We start from the raw sequence: 11,592 nt of genomic DNA on the forward strand, positions 1-11,592 counted from the left end.
GCCTAGTCGGCCATCACTGGAAAGAGAGGCCCATTGGACATGCAAACTTTATATGCCCCAGTACAGGGGAACGCCAGGGCCAAAAAGGGGGAGTGGGTGGGTAGGGGAGTGGGGGTGGGTGGGTATGGGGGACTTTTGGTATAGCATTGAAAATGTAAATGAGCTAAATACCTAATAAAAAATGGAAAAGGAAAAAAAAAAAGCTGCTTCTTTGCCTTGGATAATTTGTTTTCCTTACCTAAGTATCATTTCCTCACAAAAAACAGAGGTATATGCCATTACTATGTAGTTTGCTGGCAAATTTAATGAAATTATTCTTTTAAAGTAGTTAAAATTGAAGCCCAGAATACATTTATAATTATGTAAAGAGTTGTTCTTAATTTTTCTTAATCTATGCATATGCATATTTTAACTACTAGCGGGAAGTATATATTACTGATTAAAATGCTTACCTGTAAATCTGAGGATTATGGATGACTGAAATTATTTCAAGCTTTTATAATGTTCTATAATGTCTAAATTTCACTGTATGGCTAGAATTAACATCATTTATTATTAAAATTTTGAAATTTTTCATCATTCTTTAAAATCCCAGGCATATTACTTGGAGTTTAACCATAAGATATTTGCTTTGACCTTTCATGGTTTGATCCTCGTCCAAAAAGTGAAAGGAAACCTGAACATGTAACCTGGACAGTAAATAACAGAGCTGAGGCTCTAAATCAGACTCCATTCCAGACTGTTTATATTAGTTATGTGATAAAAAATATTGAGTGAGTGTCAGACCTGAAGGTGTTAGGGGTCATGTCTTATTGGTGATTGGTAGAGTGGCCTTTTAATTGTAGCTTAAATAGCTAGCAGTCTTGTTTATGGAAGGCTCCTAGGACTGCAGTCTTTCAGCCACATGCTTACTGCGTCCTATACATTAAAACATTGAGCTATTGTTTGATTTCTGGATTTCCCTGGAAGATGCTGTAAATCTCTGTTTCAAAGTTATTGATCCATAGTGTTCCAGTTTAATAAAGAACAAAACCTCCTTAGTTTCTGGCAACACCTATATTCTGGCTTTATGATTTAAATCCCTACAGTATTTTTAGAAGAAAAGTATAAACATATTTAATTTTACATTTCCTAAAATACTACTACCATTGCAAAATAATGTACCATTTTTATAATAACTGAAAAGGAATTTCACATATTCTGATTTTTATCATGTATTCCACAGGTTTATTTTCTCTAATTTTTATATGAAACTATTGCTCTTAACAAGACTAAAGTTTTAAAATATATTTTATAAACCAACTGGTATGAACATTCTTGAGTTGGACAACATTCCATTTAAAAATAGAAAGGCATTTCAGTAAGCTTAAGAAGGAAGAAAATGCTGAAGAAATCAAGAACAAGATAAGCCAGTTTTAAGTGATTTCTATAAGATTGAAATAGAAAAGGTATCTTCATCATTACTGAACAAGTTCTAAGTGACCCTTCTGATCAGACGTTGTAAAATTTTGATTTTTGCAATCTTTGGAACACATGACAGATTTAATGTACATTTTGATTATGTATCTAATATGATGACTCTGTTTAAGCCTATTATCTATCCTCAGTAAAAGTCAGTAGTCTCTCATACATTTTATTTTACAATATTAAAACATTTCAAGGTCTGGAGAGAATAATCATTCAAGAAAATGCTTTCTATTCAAACCTGGGGATCTGAGTGTGCATAGGCAGCTCTTCTGAAGTCAGGTCTGGTGGCATATGTCTACAATCCATGATCCTCATTGGAAAAGATAGGAGCATACCTGGGGCTCAGCTGCTAAACATTATGTTTAAGTTCCAGGTTCAGTAAATGTGAGGTCAGGGAGGTGTGAGTGAATGGTTGGGTGGGGGAGCACCCTCATAGGAGCAGGAGAGTGAGGATGAGATAGGGGGTTTCTGTGGGGGGATCAGGAAAGGTGAGAACAATTGAAATGTAAATAAATAAAATAACCAATTAAAAAATTGTAAAGGTGTGTAGGTGTTTATTCACTCTAGTAAGTCCCAAGATCTTCCTGACACTTGGCACCATGTAGGCATGGCTGGTATCCATAGTCATCAATTTCCAAATCACAGTTCACAAGATACTCTTGAGGACAGACATACATGTATCTTCCTGTCTCATTGGGGAACATAGCCTCACTCATGTGGGGATCAGAAAGAAATTTATTTATCTACTTTCAAGTCATAATGCCTGACTTGGTATCCAAGCACACCAAGCAGGAGTAGCCATTGATTCCTTCCAGGTGCACAACTCCTTTGTGGCAAGGACTGAAAGCATACTCATTGTGATCTGTCTTACAGAACCTAGCAGATACAGATAAGGTGCCTAGAGTCTTTATGGCAGGTGCTCCACATTGGCAAGTGTTGTCACCAAAGGAATTAGTGGCAGTTTCACAGGTCAACCAACTGTACCCAGGAATACATTGACACAGGAAGCCTCGTTTTCCTGGGGTGTTTACACAAATGACAATTTCTTGGCAGGGACTGGAGAAGCAAGGGTATTTTAGATTCTCACAGTCTTTATCCAAGTTACTAGCTATATCTAAGCAAAAAATTGCTGTCTCATAGAAAAGCTTTGTGCATGGAATTGTTTTGGCAAGAATTTAAGGGATAGCTGGTATTTTTTATTGCAAAAAATAGATACTGACACCTCAATTCACTGCAGGAGTAGGTACATGCTTTCCCACTGAGACCAGAAATGACAGCCTAGTTAAGGGAACAGGATACAAAGTTAGACAACAGAGTCAGAATAAGATGTCGCTCCAGTTATTGGGGAACCTGCATGAAGACCAAGCTCCACATGTGTTACATATGTGTGACAGACCTATTTCCAGCCCTTGTATGATCTTTGGTTGGTTATTCAATCGCTGAGTACCCACAAGGGTCCAGGTTAGTTGATTCTGTAGGTTTTCCTGTGGAGTTCCTATCCCCTTTGTGTTCCTCAGTCATTTCCCCCTACTTTTCCACAAGATTCCATGAGCACCATCTAACATATTGCTCTGAGTCTGTATCTGTTTAGTTAAGCTGCTGGATGGAGCTTCTCAGAGGACAGTTTTGCTAGGCTTCTCTTTATTAAAATTAATATTCTTAATTTTCAAAATTAAAAATTAAAACCTGTGAGTTTATCATTAAAAATGCATTGTCTTATAATTATTACAGATATATATATATATGTATATATATATATGTATATATATATGTTATCGTTACTAATGTACAGTGAGATAGTAACATCAAAGCATCAGTTTGTAACTACAAAATAGCTTTTTTTAAACATTGTTTTCTGTAATAGTACTATACATGAAGCAACCAATCAACATTGGTGATTATAGTGACAATTGTGAAATCATCATGTAACTATTAAATTATAACCTCTTTGTACTCAAAAATATCAGAGTAGATGATTTGATTAATGAGACATCGGCTAATGATAGGACCTTGTTGAATAAGATGGTGTTATGAAAATATTCTTGTGGCAGTCCTATAAGTAAGCACAGCAAATCTCAAAAGGATATTAGGAGTATTTGAATGAGGCTGAGTAGTGGGCCATGAAAGGTCACACTAATAAGTCAATGTGTTTCCATAGGCAATGAGAAATAAATGAAGAATAAAATATAGAGGACTGACACCACCACATTTTATGTTAGAAATATTAGTGAAAGACTGAAAAGTTGTGAAAGAGTCCTAACTCCCACATAACTTTGGGAAGTTGATTATTTTAATACCAGTTATTGTGTGATAGAATAAGACAAAGAATTATACTTACAACTGATTGTATAAATAACCATATTTTCAATAAAACTAGCACATAAAAATCAATCAATAAGTTATTTTAATGTTTGAATTAATACTTTTTAACCATCCCAAAGCTTTATACTGCACATAAATCTTTTAAAGCAGTATATATTTCATGATTTCTCTAAAATAATTTCTAAGTATTCTAAGCTCATCTTCATTTCTTTGCATATTTATATTTTTATTTGGGCTTATTATCAATTATATTACAATACATTTCCAAAGAAAATATTTTATTTAAAAACTTTCATTACATGCACTATATTTTGATTATATTCTTTTTCTTTTTTTCAAAAACAGACATACCATTTATTTTGAAAAAAAAAAATGTCTTCCAGAAATTATACTCGCTACATTCTAAAATCAAAAGTTGTGTATTTCTTTGCCAACCCATCAACCACATAAGAAGTGCGAACACCCAAAATTTTCTCAGGATCCCAGGGCCAGAGACTGTAAGTACAACTTGTTGTTGTTGTTTTGTTTTGTTTTGTTTTGTTTTGTTTTGTTTTGTTTTGTTTTGTTTTTGAGACAATGTCTCATTATGTAGCTCTGGCTCTCCAGGAATTCACTATGTAAACCAGGCTGGCCTCGAACTTACAAAGATCTATCTGCCTACACCTCCAAAATCCTGGGATTAAAAGTGTGCACTACTATCACAAAAGAACTCACACAATATGTTCTCACTGATAAGTGGATATTAGCCCAGAAACTTAGTATACCCAAGATATAAGATACAATTTGAAAAACACATGAAACTGAAGAAGAACGAAGACCAAAGTGTGGACACTTTGCCCCTTCTTAGAATTGGAAACAGTCACCCATGGAAGGAGTTACAGAGACAAAATTTGGAGCTGAGACAAAAGGATGGACAATCTAGAGACTGCCATATCCAGAGATCCATCCCATAATTAACCTAAAAACTATGACACCATTGCATACACTAGCAAGCTTTTGCTGAAAGGACCCTGATATAGCTGTCTCTTGTGAGACTAGGCCGGGGCCTAGCAAACACATAAGTAGATGCTCACAGTCAGTTATTGGATGGAGCACAGGGCCCCCAATGGAGGAGCTAGAGAAAGTATCCAAGGAGCTAAAGAGATCTGCAACCCTATAGGTGCAACAACATTATGAACTAACCAGTACCCCGGAGCTCTTGACTCTAGCTGCATATGTATCCAAAGAAGGCCTATTCGGCCATCACTGGAAAGAGAGGCCCATTGGACTTGCAAACTTTATATGCCCCAGTACAGGGGAATGCCAGGGTCAAAAAATGGGAATGGGTGGGTAGAGAAGTGGGGGGGGGAGGGTATGGGGGACTTTTGGGATAGCATTCTAAATGTATTTGAGGAAAATACGTAATAATAAAAAATATTAAAAATAAAAGTGTGCACTACTATGCCTGGCCAAAGGCAACTCTTAAATCCCAATCGGTGAGAGTTTAGTATCAACTGACCCAAAGTTCTCCTATGCCGAGCCAACTGCTCTGCCAGGGCTAACTGTTAAAGCTGTCTGGATCCCCGGCAAAAGGAAAACCAGAGAAATCCTTGCCCTGAGTGCCTGCATCCTGGTGAGTTCTGCACTAGTCCCCCTACCCATGGCCCTAGTGGTCACCAGCCCCAGCAGTCACACTAAAGTATTCTTGTAGCTTAAGTAGGGCCTGGAACAGATGAGAAAATGGTGTTCTTCTTAGTCTGGCATCTCTACACATGTTTGCTCATATCCATCAGGCTGAAAGGCAAAGTCCCAGCATCCTGGTGGGATCACAGTCTTTCCCAAGTTCTAGCCTCTGAACAGGAGTACTGGCTGGCTTGGGTCCCTAGGGCTGAGAGCCAATCTGCAGAGTGCATAGGCCGATTTATCTTCAAAGCCAGCCAGGAGCTGGTGGAGACCTACAGACTTTAGCTTCTACAGGAACTATTTTATGTAGGGACTGGGAAGTCCCCTAAGTGCATTAAAGCACAGACAGATATTCTTCACAAGTACAGGGCCCCGCACCTGGTGAGCTGTCTCCTGATACTTCTGTATGGAAATATCATCCAGTTCTTCCTGATAGTTAAGCAGGTCAATTTTCTTTGCCACCAAAGTACATGAAAACTTATCTCCTAGAATCTTAATGACCTCCTCCAGCTTCTTTGCATTGCCCATCACAAACACTGTCCTCTTCCCCACCAAAGACTCAGTTACTGCAAGTAGTGGTTATAGTCCAGAATCGATCATATTCTTTTTCTTCCCATACTTCTTCCCAGATAAAGCTCACTTCTTCTCCCACATAACTTCCTGTTCTTTCTCTCAAAAACTCCCCTTATCCAAAAATAAAGGAACAGAAAAACAATAAATAATCAAACAAAACAAAAATACACATATACATCACACACACACACATGCACAAGCACAGGCACACACACCCCCGAGTCAGTTTTGTGTTGGCCTACTGCTGCTGGACCTAGGGCCTACCTTGTCATGTGGTTGATATACCCAGTATCACTCCATTGGAACAAAATGATTTTCTCTTTTCTAAAAGGTAATTTCAGATAATTTCTTGATTAGCAATAGGACTTTGTGCCCTCTTACCATTAAGCATCATGGAATTTTTTTGTCTGGTTTGAATTTTTATAGGTCTTGTGTGCATCCTTTCTATGAGTACCTATGTATGTTCTTCCCATTGTATCTGGAAGATGTTTTCTTAGAGTCATCCATCCTCTATATCTTTTTCTGTATTTTTGCCTCCTTTTCTGCATGGATCCTATCCTTGAGTCTTGATGATGAGGGTAGATAAAGAAATTTGATATAGGGTTGAGTGTTCCAAAGTCTCTCACTCCCTATATATTGTTGAGTTGTGGATTCTTTTATTAATTTCATCTACTTCCAAGGTGCTTCTCTGACTAAGGTTGGTTAGTATAGTAATATGTTATGTACGATTTTACTGGTATGTTCATTTAGAAGTTTGATAGTAGGAGAAATCCCACCATGTCCCACTATGTATAAGATTTGTCTTATTTCATGTTCTTGGTAACATTAGCAGTGTCAGGTATGGGTTTCATCCCATGGAATTGGCTGTAATATAACTAAGAAAGTAACTGGATGCTCACATAATATTATGTCACTATTGCACCAGTATATTTATAGACTAGCCGCTGTTGTATGTTAAAAGGTTTGTACCTGGGTGATCCAATGATGAGTTTCCCTTTCTGGTAGCTTGCAAACTACTTTCCAGGGTGAAATTTGTAGTTCAGTGGCTCTCAATCTTCCTAATGCTGTGAGCCTTTAATGTAGTAATTTACATTGTGATAATTCAAACCATAAAATTATTAGTATTTCTACTGCATGACTGTAATATTGCTACTGTTGTAGATTACAAAATATCTGTTTTCTGATGGGCTTGGGACATTTGAATCAACATCCATTTTGAAGTATAATACATTGGAAGTACTCATTCTTCCAAAAATAAACTCAAACCAACATCCACTTTTGAAATACAATACATTAGAAATAAAAAAAAAAATTCTAATACAGAGCAAATACTGAAATAAAGTATGGAACAGAGACTAAAGGAAAGGCCATCCAGAGACTGCCCCACCTGGGGATCCATCCCATCTACAGACACCAAACCCAGACACTATTGTGGATCAGGTGCCTGCCATAGCTGTCTCCTGAGAGGATCTGCCAGACTCTGACATAAACAGAGGTGGATGCTTGCAGCCAACAATTGAACTGATCACAGGGTCCCCAATGGAGGAGTTACAGAAGGGACTGAAGAAGATGAAGAGATTTGCAACCCTGTAGGATAAACAACAATATCAACTAACCAGAGTTCCCAGGGTCTAAACCACCATCCAAGGAGTACACATGGAGGGAGCCGTGGCTCGAGCTGCATGTGTAGCAGACAATGACCTTGTTGGGTGGGCATCAGTGGGAGGAGAGGTCCATGGTGCTGTGAAGACTCGATGCACCAGTGTAGGGCAATGTGAGGTCAGGGAGGTGTGAGTGGATGGTTGGGTGGGGGAGCACCCTCATAGGAGCAGGGGGAGGGAGGATGGGATAGGGGGTTTCTGTGGGGGTATCTGGAAAGGTGATAACAATAGAAATGTAAATAAATAAAATAACCAATTAAAAAACAAATTGTAAAGAGAAAAAATTCAAACCAACATCCACTTATGAAATATAATACATTAGAAATACAAATTCTGCAGGTTATTGAATAAATTCAATTTCAACATATGGTTAAGGATGTAAAATTTATTTATTTGCATAAGTTTATTCTTCTGTGATTAATTGCAATTTTCATAAATAATTAGTTAATAAAAGTGCATACTCTACTATGGAAGTCATCACCAATACCAATCAAATCTTTCTCTCTCTCTCTCTCTCTCTCTCTCTCTCTCTCTCTCTCTCTCTCTGTCACACACACACACACACACACACACACACACATAAATTTGTGTGTATGCATATATATATATGTGTGTATGTGTGTGTGTGTGTGTGTGTGTGTGTGTATGTTTGTGTAGCAATGTGGAGGAAATGTCTGAAGATTCTATGTCATAAAATCATAGACTTCTATGATTTACCTGAATGGTGGTAGTATGAAATCTAAAAGGCAACTACAACATTTCCCCCAAGCAGTGATTATTTTGTAGTTAGAAAAAGTAATAGAAATCTGTTCTAATATTCTTACTTAGGGGCACATAATTTGAGCAGACCATAACCAGGATCTATTTTCTTGACTTTATAGTAATAAATAGTCAACATTGTGAAGCTATTGTCTCCTTTATCAGATTTCTAAAATGAGATGACTCAGATAATATGGGCATAACAACCTCAATAATATTATGGACCATCATTTGTGCAATTCCTTTTAAAAAATAATAATATGTTGTCAGCTGCATAACATTTATTCTATAACCATTAAAGTATTATTGAATAACACATTCACCTTAATAGAAAATGATTTTAAGCTTCCAACTGAGGGTATATATATGTGGATATATATATATTTTTGACAATACTGTTAAGAAATTCTCCAAATATCTAATAAGCTTTCTATTATGTGAAAATATGTTTTAATATGTTTCTCTACTTAAGGATGTTATAGTTAGTAAAAATATTACATCTCATCGTAATTGTTCCATGATTTCTGATGTTGATACATAAAATCTGGAAAATATTCCATAGAATGCATATGAATTTTACTAAGAACACTATGTTTTGTGACAAATACTTTCCACATTTATTCCTAATTTGTTTTTAATTAATAATTCCTGTTAAATTATCTTCCAGTTCTAGATTCACTCCTTCTTAACATACCAGTGTCTCTATACTAGCTGTACTTCAATATTAATTATAGTATCTAAAGATTTCTTAATATGATGATATTTGGAAGGTAATCAGTTGTCCTGAGAACTGCTTAACTTTACATTTTGTTGTTTATTTATTTTCTATAAATCACAACATACTAAAAATTCTCCATGTATCAGAATTATACTAACATTTTTAGGAAATATAGTGATCCAGTAGAAGAACTTTGTCAATAAATATTATGTTACCATAATTTTTCTGATACAATCATACCACTGTTTTTTCAATCCTTTCCACAGCTTGACATTATTTCAAGTATCTTTTTTTCTATCTTTTAAACCAGTAAACTTGTTTCTAATTTGGTGATGTCTATTCTCCCTTACATATGGCTGCATGAACTCAAACTCTCTTCAACTACCTCAGGTGGTAGGATCAAATGGTTTAGTGCTCTAGTTTCTTACTTCTCACTTAAAATGACTTTTAAAATTTATTATGAGTATTTTTCTAAGTTATATCCACCATTGAATAAGTGATAATTTTCCATTCAAATATAGCAGCAAAGGAAACATTTTGTTTTCTATATTATAGTTTTCCCACCTGGCTACATCAGTGGAAAATATGACCCATAAACTCAAGGATGCGTGCATGAAACTTCCATTTTCATGGGATCTATTTGTTAGACTATTTATAAAGTTTGCAATATCTTCTGCCATTTTATCCTCTACTTAGTTTCTCTAATTCTGATAGATATTCATATGCTTAGTTCTATTTTCTCATAAAATATATTTTCTTACTGCTGTTCTCAGTCATCAAACTATTATGTAAACTGCTTTCATTCCAGACTCTTACCTCTGAAATTACATAGCGATCCTAATTAACAATCTTAAATTCTTAAATATCATGGTATGAAGAAAACCTGTAGGAGCATTATCCAACTAATGTTAAACATATATTTAAAAATTATTATATATAAAGAGAATATAATATGCATGAAAATATTCAAGAAAAAAGCTTTAATGAATGTGATCATAACTCATTTTACTGAAAAATTATACCCCTAAGCCATTATTCATAACATTACATGTTATAAAATAAGATATATAATAAAATCCAAGAAGAAAACATCTCTTAAATATGGTTCTCCAAAAAAAAAAAAAAACATTCAATTAAAGTATGAAAATCAAAGTTCAAAAAAAATATGGTTCTTCAATAAATTCTTTTATAATATTAATTATCTAAGTTTGATGTTTTTACTTAAATGCCATACAGATTACAATTGACTAATATATTACTATTTTAAAATTAAAGGATGCTTATGAATAGACTTTTTGTGAAAGATAAATGTGCCTTAACATAATTTCCTTTTTTTCCATGTAGTATAAGTGAATGGCACTTCACTTGTATCCATTATTCAAAAATCAGAAGAGAGTGGATGTTCTCTGGTAAAATGTTATTATGTTTGCTAAAATACACTAAGTTATTGTAGAAATGGAACTAAGTCTTGAAACAAATTTTATTGAAATATTATTAAATTACTATGTATCAAATAAATAACGCGATGGTTTCACAAATGCATTAATTAAATCTATGGATATCCAGTATTCTTCAACCTATAAAATAAAAGAGATAATTTTAAAGATATTGATCATTCTTTTGGGTTTGTAGGGTCTACAGGTGACACAAGGATTTAATAATGATTATAACATATACAATTTGTATAGTCTAAATTAAAGTGACTATTTTATACATCCATTTCCTTACATGCCATGGCTAATGTAAGAATTAAATTAATATATATGTATGTCTATAATCATTATAAGACACAAATTATCAATTGGTACTTGGTGCTTTTCTCTTTTATAAATTAAAAATTAAGGACTACAGACAATGCCATTTTTAAATAATATTTCTGTATTTTTAAAATTTTTTATTAGATATTATCTTCATTCACATTTCAAATGCTATCCCCAAAGCTCCATATACCCTCCCCATGCCTTGCTCCCCAACCCACCAACTCCTGCTTCCTGGCCCTGGCATTCCCCTGTACTGGGGCATATGATCTTCACAAGTTTTATGTTTAAAAAAATTAAAATTCATGTTGATTGAGTAGTGAAAAATATTTTTATTGTACTTAAAGTAATATATGTCATGATTTATACTGAAATGTAGCTACATTCGATGGTGATAAAATATAATTGCAAGTTTTCAGCAACTCAGATTCCCTATTTAAGTAACACATAGAAAAGAATGAAATGAATACATCACTATATGTTAAAAGTACATGGGAAAAAGTCCTTATGTCTTGGAAAAGTTGTTTCAAGCAGTTGGGATTCTCTGCTATTTATTACTTATGGAGACTTGAAATGCTGAAATAGTTTTTTCCTTAGTAAAAGTTATTTGTACTTTGATAGATCTCAAACCAAATCTCCAAGATTTCAGATCTCTCAAAAGTAAGTATCTCAC

General features: G+C 34.8%; 2 pseudogenes; both read right to left on the reverse strand.

The window, feature by feature from the left end:
- Gm18437 (predicted gene, 18437) lies at window positions 2,034–2,646 on the reverse strand (annotated as a pseudogene).
- Window positions 5,615–6,009, reverse strand: Itpa-ps3 (inosine triphosphatase (nucleoside triphosphate pyrophosphatase) pseudogene 3; annotated as a pseudogene).

The sequence above is a fragment of the Mus musculus genome, chromosome X (assembly GCF_000001635.26).
Source record: "Mus musculus strain C57BL/6J chromosome X, GRCm38.p6 C57BL/6J".
NCBI lineage: Eukaryota > Metazoa > Chordata > Mammalia > Rodentia > Muridae > Mus > Mus musculus.